We start from the raw sequence: 7,500 nt of genomic DNA on the forward strand, positions 1-7,500 counted from the left end.
ATGAAAACTTAAAGTGACCCAAATTCATGAAATGCTAAACGTGTCCTTTACAATATCTTCTTTCCTAAACATGTACATAACGTCCTACTAATATTTTTAAAAGTAGACTCAAAACACACTGTTTCACTTTTGCCCCCAACGTAGATTCTTGACCATATTAACTCGGTGTTGATGAAAATGCATGACAATTGGACAAATAATGTCATCCTTATAACACTGAGATCTCAAAGTTCAGTTAACGATTTCATTCCCACACCATGATCTCCTGAACGCAACATGCCGCTGTTGGTTTTCCTGGTTTTGTGGTTCAGTAACTGTAAAGTATGAACCCTCGAGGTCGCCTGGCTACTGTCTACTAACCATATGCCCCAGGGTATCAAGACGTCACTGTCATGAACCGACTCTAGAAATGCAAGGTCAGCAAGTGTCGGTCTTCAGGTCACCCTGGTTCTGTCTGTTCTTTTCCGGCCTCATGTCTGACGGTGCATCGGGTTAGTAACAGCACCACGGGAGCAACCAAACGTTATAGTAATGAAGGCATGAGTTTGTATCATACCCACAGCCCGTCTATGTCTTGGGTATCAGTCGAGGCGCTTTAGTGTTTTGTTTGTTTTCCCTATCAGAGTGAGTGTCATCCATGCCGTTCGCATCATTTATACACCCTGCTCTTGCAGGTTGTTGTGTTGGGCGATGTGTTGTGTATTGATATATTGTGTTGTGTTCTATATTAATACATTGTGTTGTGCATTGATACAATGTGTTGTGTGTATTCAATTGTATTAATACATGTGTTGTGTTGTGTATTGATACATTGTCTTGTCATTGTGTTGTGTACTGATTCATTATGTCGTGTATTGATTCATTGTGTTGTGTACTGAATGTGTTGTGTACTGATTCATTATGTTGTGTTTTGATTCATTGTGTTGTGTATTGATTCATTGTGTTGTGTATTGATTCATTGTGTTGTGTATTGATTCATTGTGTTGTGTCCTGAATGTGTTGTGTACTGATTCAATGTGTTGTGTATTGATACATTGTGTTGTGTACTGATTCATTGTGTTGTGTACTGATTCATTGTGTTGTGTATTGATTCATTGTGTTGCGTATTCATTCATTGTGTTGCGTATTGATTCATTGTGTTGTGTGTATTGATTCATTGTGTTGTGTATTGATTCATTGTGTTGTGTATTGATTCATTGTGTTGTGTATTGATTCATTGTGTTGTGTATTGATTCATTGTGTTGTGTACTGAATGTGCTCTGTACTGATTCAATGTGTTGTGTATTGATTCATTGTGTTGTGTATTGATTCATTGTCTTGTGTATTGATTCATTGTCTTGTGTATTGATTCATTGTCTTGTGTATTGATACATTGTGTTGCGTTGTGTATTGATTCATTTTGTTGTGTATTGATTCATTGTGTTGTGTATTGATTCATTGTGTTGTGTATTGATTTATTGCGTTGTGTTGTGCATTGATTCATTGTGCTGTGTATTGATTCATTGTGTTGTGTATTGATTCATTGTGTTGTGTTGTGTACTGATTCAATGTGTTGTGTATTGATTCATTGTGTTGTGTATTGATACATTGTGTTGTGTTGTGTATTGATTCATTGTGTTGTTTTGTGTATTGATTCATTGTGTTGTGTTGTGTAATGATTCATTGTGTTGTGTATTGATTCATTGGGTTGTGTATTGATTCATTGTGTTGTGTATTGATTCATTGTGTTGTGTATTGATACATTGTGTTGCGTTGTGTATTGATTCATTGTGTTGTTAATTGATTCATTGTGTTGTGTATTGATTTATTGCGTTGTGTTGTGCATTGATTCATTGTGCTGTGTATTGATTCATTGTGTTGTGTATTGATTCATTTTGTTGTGTTGTGTACTGATTCAATGTGTTGTGTATTGATACATTGTGTTGTGTTATGTATTAATACATTGTGTTGTGTTCTATATATTAATACATTGTGTTGTGTATTGATACATTGTGTTGTGTTGTCTATAATACATTATGTTTTGTTCGTGTTTGCAGCTAAATATTAAAAGTGTTAGAGTTTCTTATTTCCGTCAGTTTAAATAAACTGAACACGTTTAAATCTCACTTTTAACTATTTTGTACATACCAGCCCCCGGCTTACAGACAAGTTCAACACGTGTCTTCCTAACGGGTACAACCGGCTCAACCACGGGTATAAAAGCCGCAGTGACGCAAGACACAACAACCGACTCCGACACAAAAACATCAACTCATTCAACCACAGATCCATCATCCTCTCCGACCACATATCCATCAACCTCTCCGACCACAAATAAATCAACCCCTCCGACCACAGATACATCAACCCCTCCGACCACAGATACATCAACCCCTCCGACCACTGATACATCAACACCTCTGACCACAGACAAATCGACTCCTCCGACCACTCATACATCAACACCTCCGACCACTGATACATCAACCCTCCGACCACTGATACATCAACCCTCCGACCAAATATACATCAACTCCTCCGACCACTGATACATCAACCCCTCCGACCACTGATACATCAACTCCTCCGACCACTGATACATCAACCCCTCCGACCACTGATACATCAACCTCTCCGACCACTGATACATCAACCCTTCCAGCCACTGATACATCAACACCTCCGACCACTGATACATCAACTCCTCCAACCACTGATACATCAACCCTCCGACCATATATACATCAACTCCTCCGACCACTGATACAACAACCCCTCCGACCACTGATACATCACCCCCTTCGACTAAATATACATCAACTCCTCCGACCACAGATACAACAACCCCTCCGACCACTGATACATCAACTGCTCCGACCACTGATACGTCAACCCCTCCGACAACTGATACGTCAACCTCTCCGACCACTGATACATCAACTCCTCCGACCACAGATACATCAACCCTCCGACTAAATATACATCAACTCCTCCGACCACAGATACAACAACCCCTCCGACCACTGATACATCAACCCCTCCGACCACTGATACATCAACCCCTCCGACCACTGATACATCAACCTCTCCGACCACTGATACATCAACCCCTCCGACCACGGATACATCAACACCTCCGACCACTGATACATCAACCCCTCCGACCACTGATACATCAACCCCTCCGACCACTGATACATCAACCCCTCCGACCACGGATACATCAACCCCTCCGACCACATCAACATCAACCCCTCCGACCACTGATACATCAAGCACCTCCGACCACTGATACATCAACCCTCCGACCACTGATACATCAACCCTCCGACCACTGATACATCAACCCCTCCGACCACTGATACATCAACTCTTCCAACCACTGAGACATCAACCCCTCCAACCACTGATACATCAACCCCTCCGACCACTGATACATCAACCCCTCCGACCACTGATACATCAACCCTCCGACCACTGATACATCAACCCTCCGACCACTGATACATCAACACCTCCGACCACTGATACATCAACCCCTCCGACCACTGATACATCAACCCCTCCGACCACTGATACATCAACCCCTCCGACCACTGATACATCAACCCCTCCGACCACTGATACATCAACCCTCCGACCACTGATACATCAACCCTCCGACCACTGATACATCAACCCCTCCGACCACTCATACATCAACCCCTCCGACCACGGATACATCAACCCCTCCGACCACTGATACATCAACCCTCCGACCACTGATACATCAACCCCTCCGACCACTGAGACATCAACCCCTCCGACCACTGATACATCAACCCCTCCGACCACTGATACATCAACCCTTCCGACCACTGATACATCAACTCTTCCAACCACTGATACATCAACCCCTCCGACTACTGAGACATCAACCCTTCCAACCACTGATACATCAACCCCTCCGACCACTGATACATCAACCCCTCCGACCACTGATACATCAACCCCTCCGACCACTGATACATCAACTCTTCCAACTACTGAGACATCAACCCCTCCGACCACTGATACATCAACACCTCCGACCACTGATACATCAACCCTCCGACCACTGATACATCAACACCTCCGACCACTGATACATCAACCCTTTCGATCATACATCAACCTTCCAACCACTGATACATCAACCCTCCGACCACTGAGACATCAACCCTTCCGACCACTGACTCAACCCTTTCAACCACTGATACATCAACCCTCCGACCACTGATACATCAACCCTCCGACCACTGATACATCAACCCTCCGACCACTGATACGTCAACTCTTCCAACCACTGATACACATCAACCCCTCCGACCACTGATACATCAACTCTTACCACTGATACATCAACCCCTCCGACCACTGATACATCAACCCCTCCGACCACTGAGACATCAACCCCTCCGACCACTGAGACATCAACCCCTCCGACCGATGATACATCAACCTCCACAACAACGGATACAACCACAGAACAAGCAACAACAAGTATGTCGACTACTTCTGCCACCGGAACCACACCTACAACATCTACAGAGGGTGCCTCAACAGAGTCTACTTCAACTGAAGTCACATCATTGAGTACAGGTAGGATAGTGCTCAATACACGTAGGTAACATTACTTCCTTGTTACACTGTACGTTTCTATGTCCTATCTGAAACAACACGTTAACATCTGCACGCATAAGAATGCGGTGTTGAACCAACAAGAAGCTAAGAAAAGCGATACCATTAATACCTGTTGTATAGGTTAATCAAAACAAATTACTGCGTATTTCAATTTAACAGCAGTTGACTGTTGATTCTTGGGTAACCGAAGATTGTTTTTGTCGCTCATTTAAATGCCTGTTAAAACATTAACCACATGTGTTGACTCCTCTAGCATGGTTGTATGTATTTGTATGCAAGGCAGTGTTGTGTTACTGTATGGCTGGAATGTGAGAGGTGCTGGTATGACTAATGTGTGCAATACGGAACAGAGATGTAGATGTCTGACCGGTGTTCGAGCATGTTAACAAGTTATAACAAGTTGACGAGCATGTTAACAGGTCCTAACAATTACATGCTTCACCCAGTTAAAGGTGAGTGTTTCAGTATCCAGTCAAAAACGTCCACCACTGACGGCTGTGAGCAGTAAGTTTATGGTTTAGTACCATATGATACATCAATAAAGTACTATATGATACATCAATACACAGCTACCCGATGTATCAATATGCATGTATAATGGCGTTATCTACCCCACCGTCAAAAGGGAGTCAAGGTCAACTCAGAATTTGCCTTTTTAAAAAAATATATGACCCGACACTCAATTCTTTGACATCGTTACTACTCAACTTTTAAGGGGGTAATTGAACACATGATTTTATTTAAATATACACATAAATGATTGTGAGTATCATTTTTGTGTGTTATGGAGAGATGTAAAACTGTTTGATAATTTTATTGATATTAAACTTATTAAAGCAGTTTCAAACCTATTGACGAATTTTAAGGAATACTTTGAGAACTATTTCTTCAAGGGTTGGGATACATGTGTAAAAACATCGCCAAGTATACAAACATCGCTACAATCTTGATCAGAATGACATTACAACATTTTTACAGGTATTAAAACACATCACTGTAAACAATGATCATGTAGAAGTGGGTATAAAACGTATGTGTAAACATCAAAGTGCGAAATTATAAGAATTGAATGTCACTTTGTGTGTTTGCACTGAAAAATGAACGATGTCATTAAAACCCGGATCTGTTTATCCATTAAACTCGCTCTTTCACACGAGTTTGAACAACGCTTTGACATCGTTCATTTTTCAGTGCAAACACACAAAGTGACATTCAATTCTTAAATGTTGATACCGTTCACACACGCTCAACTTTTAAGGGATAATTCAATGTATGATTTTTTTAGATATACACAAAAATGATTGTGAGTATCATTTTTGTGCGTTATGGAAAGATAACAAATGTCCCTATGAACATTGGATTAAAATGAACATATCTGTATATTGTCTGTGATAACACAATGTTGATACCGTACAAACACGCTTAACTACACGACTTTTTAAGAGATAATTGAAGTTATTATTCTATCTAAATAACACATGAATGATTGTGAGTATCATTTTTGTGTGCTGTGGAGAGATAAAAAATGTCCCCATGTACAGTGGATTATAAATGAATACATCTGTATATTGTCTGTGATAGCACAATGTTGATACCGTACAAACTACTCAACTTTTTAATCTTGAGATACTAGTAATTGAATGTATGATTCTTTCTTAATAAACACATAAATGATTGTGAGTATCATTTTTGTGTGTTATGGAGAGATGAAAATGTCCCCATGTACAGTGGATCATAGATGAATATATCATATCTGTGATAACACAATGTTGATACCGTACAAACACGCTCAACTTTTTAATCTTGAAATAATTGAATGTATGATTCTAGTATCTAAATAACACATGAATGATTGTGAGTATCATTTTGTGTGCTGTGGAGAGATACAAAATGTCCCCTTGTACAGTGGATTATAAATGAATACACCTGTATATTGTCTGTGATAACACAATGTTGATACCGTACACACACGCTTAACTGTTTGACTTGTGTATACTATTTATAGAACATTCATTTATCCGGAGGTCTTCATTGCTAACGGTCTGGTACAACGGGGTTTTGCAGAAGATGTTATGTCTCCTGGGGTTCCTTACATATGCCCCTCACTCATTCTAACGCGCCCTTCTCTTCTCCACAAATGAGTCTGTTCAACACGTCCTTTATCCTCAGGCAGTGTAGGAAGCTTTATGTTAGGTAAGTGAAACAAATAAACATTTTCAGTACAAACAGAGATCTGGTAATCAGCGTGTTTTTATTTCTGCGTTTCTCACCGCCCGACCGACTGACCTATCGACTACTGTTTCAATTGCTTCCTTCCTGTGACAGTTCTGGGCTGAAGACTAGGTCGGGGACAAGTAACCATTTCTCAGCAAGGCCGAGCGCCAGGTATTACCATTCTTCTTCCTTTACATTTCATTTATTGAGACACTATCATATATATTTTACAAGTCAAAAAACGTTTTCATAACACATGTGTCTATCTTTGTAACATCTGATTCTATCTGTTTTTATGTTCTCTGCTGTTTTTTCCCTTGCTGTTCTCTGCTTTTGCTGGCAAATTTGACACCAAACCATTTGCTTCATACACTTTTGTATTTCCTGAATACCGAAGAAAACAGAGCTAAATTTTTCCCGATGAAAATTTCCTATAGCTGTCCTAAACAGGCAAAGTTAAAGATGTTTGCTTTTCTGGTTTAGATATGAACAAAAGACTTTAAAATTCGTCATTCTCTTTATTTTAAACCGACCGACCGACCAAAACTTAATAACACGCGACACACGAAACACAAAAATATTCTGCCTTAATTATGACACATTATAGTTATGCATATATAAATCTAATAAATATAGGAAACCGCA

General features: G+C 40.4%; 1 protein-coding gene and 1 long non-coding RNA gene across 2 annotated transcripts in view; both read left to right on the top strand.

The window, feature by feature from the left end:
* The window catches only part of LOC124262900 (cell wall protein DAN4-like), a 45,650-nt gene that overhangs the window by 4,657 nt on the left and 33,493 nt on the right, over positions 1 to 7,500 (top strand). The window lies entirely within an intron of this gene.
* LOC124262902 overlaps positions 5,692 to 7,500 on the top strand; it is a 5,069-nt gene continuing 3,260 nt past the window's right edge. The window contains exons 1-2 of the long non-coding RNA XR_006894722.1: positions 5,692 to 6,834; positions 6,967 to 7,500. The exon at positions 6,967 to 7,500 is cut by the window's right edge and continues 809 nt beyond it. This is a non-coding gene — a long non-coding RNA (uncharacterized LOC124262902). The remainder of the gene's footprint in view (positions 6,835 to 6,966) is intronic.

Source organism: Haliotis rubra, unplaced genomic scaffold, assembly GCF_003918875.1.
Source record: "Haliotis rubra isolate DU_JTF1 unplaced genomic scaffold, ASM391887v1 Scf86, whole genome shotgun sequence".
Classification (NCBI taxonomy): Eukaryota; Metazoa; Mollusca; class Gastropoda; order Lepetellida; family Haliotidae; genus Haliotis; species Haliotis rubra.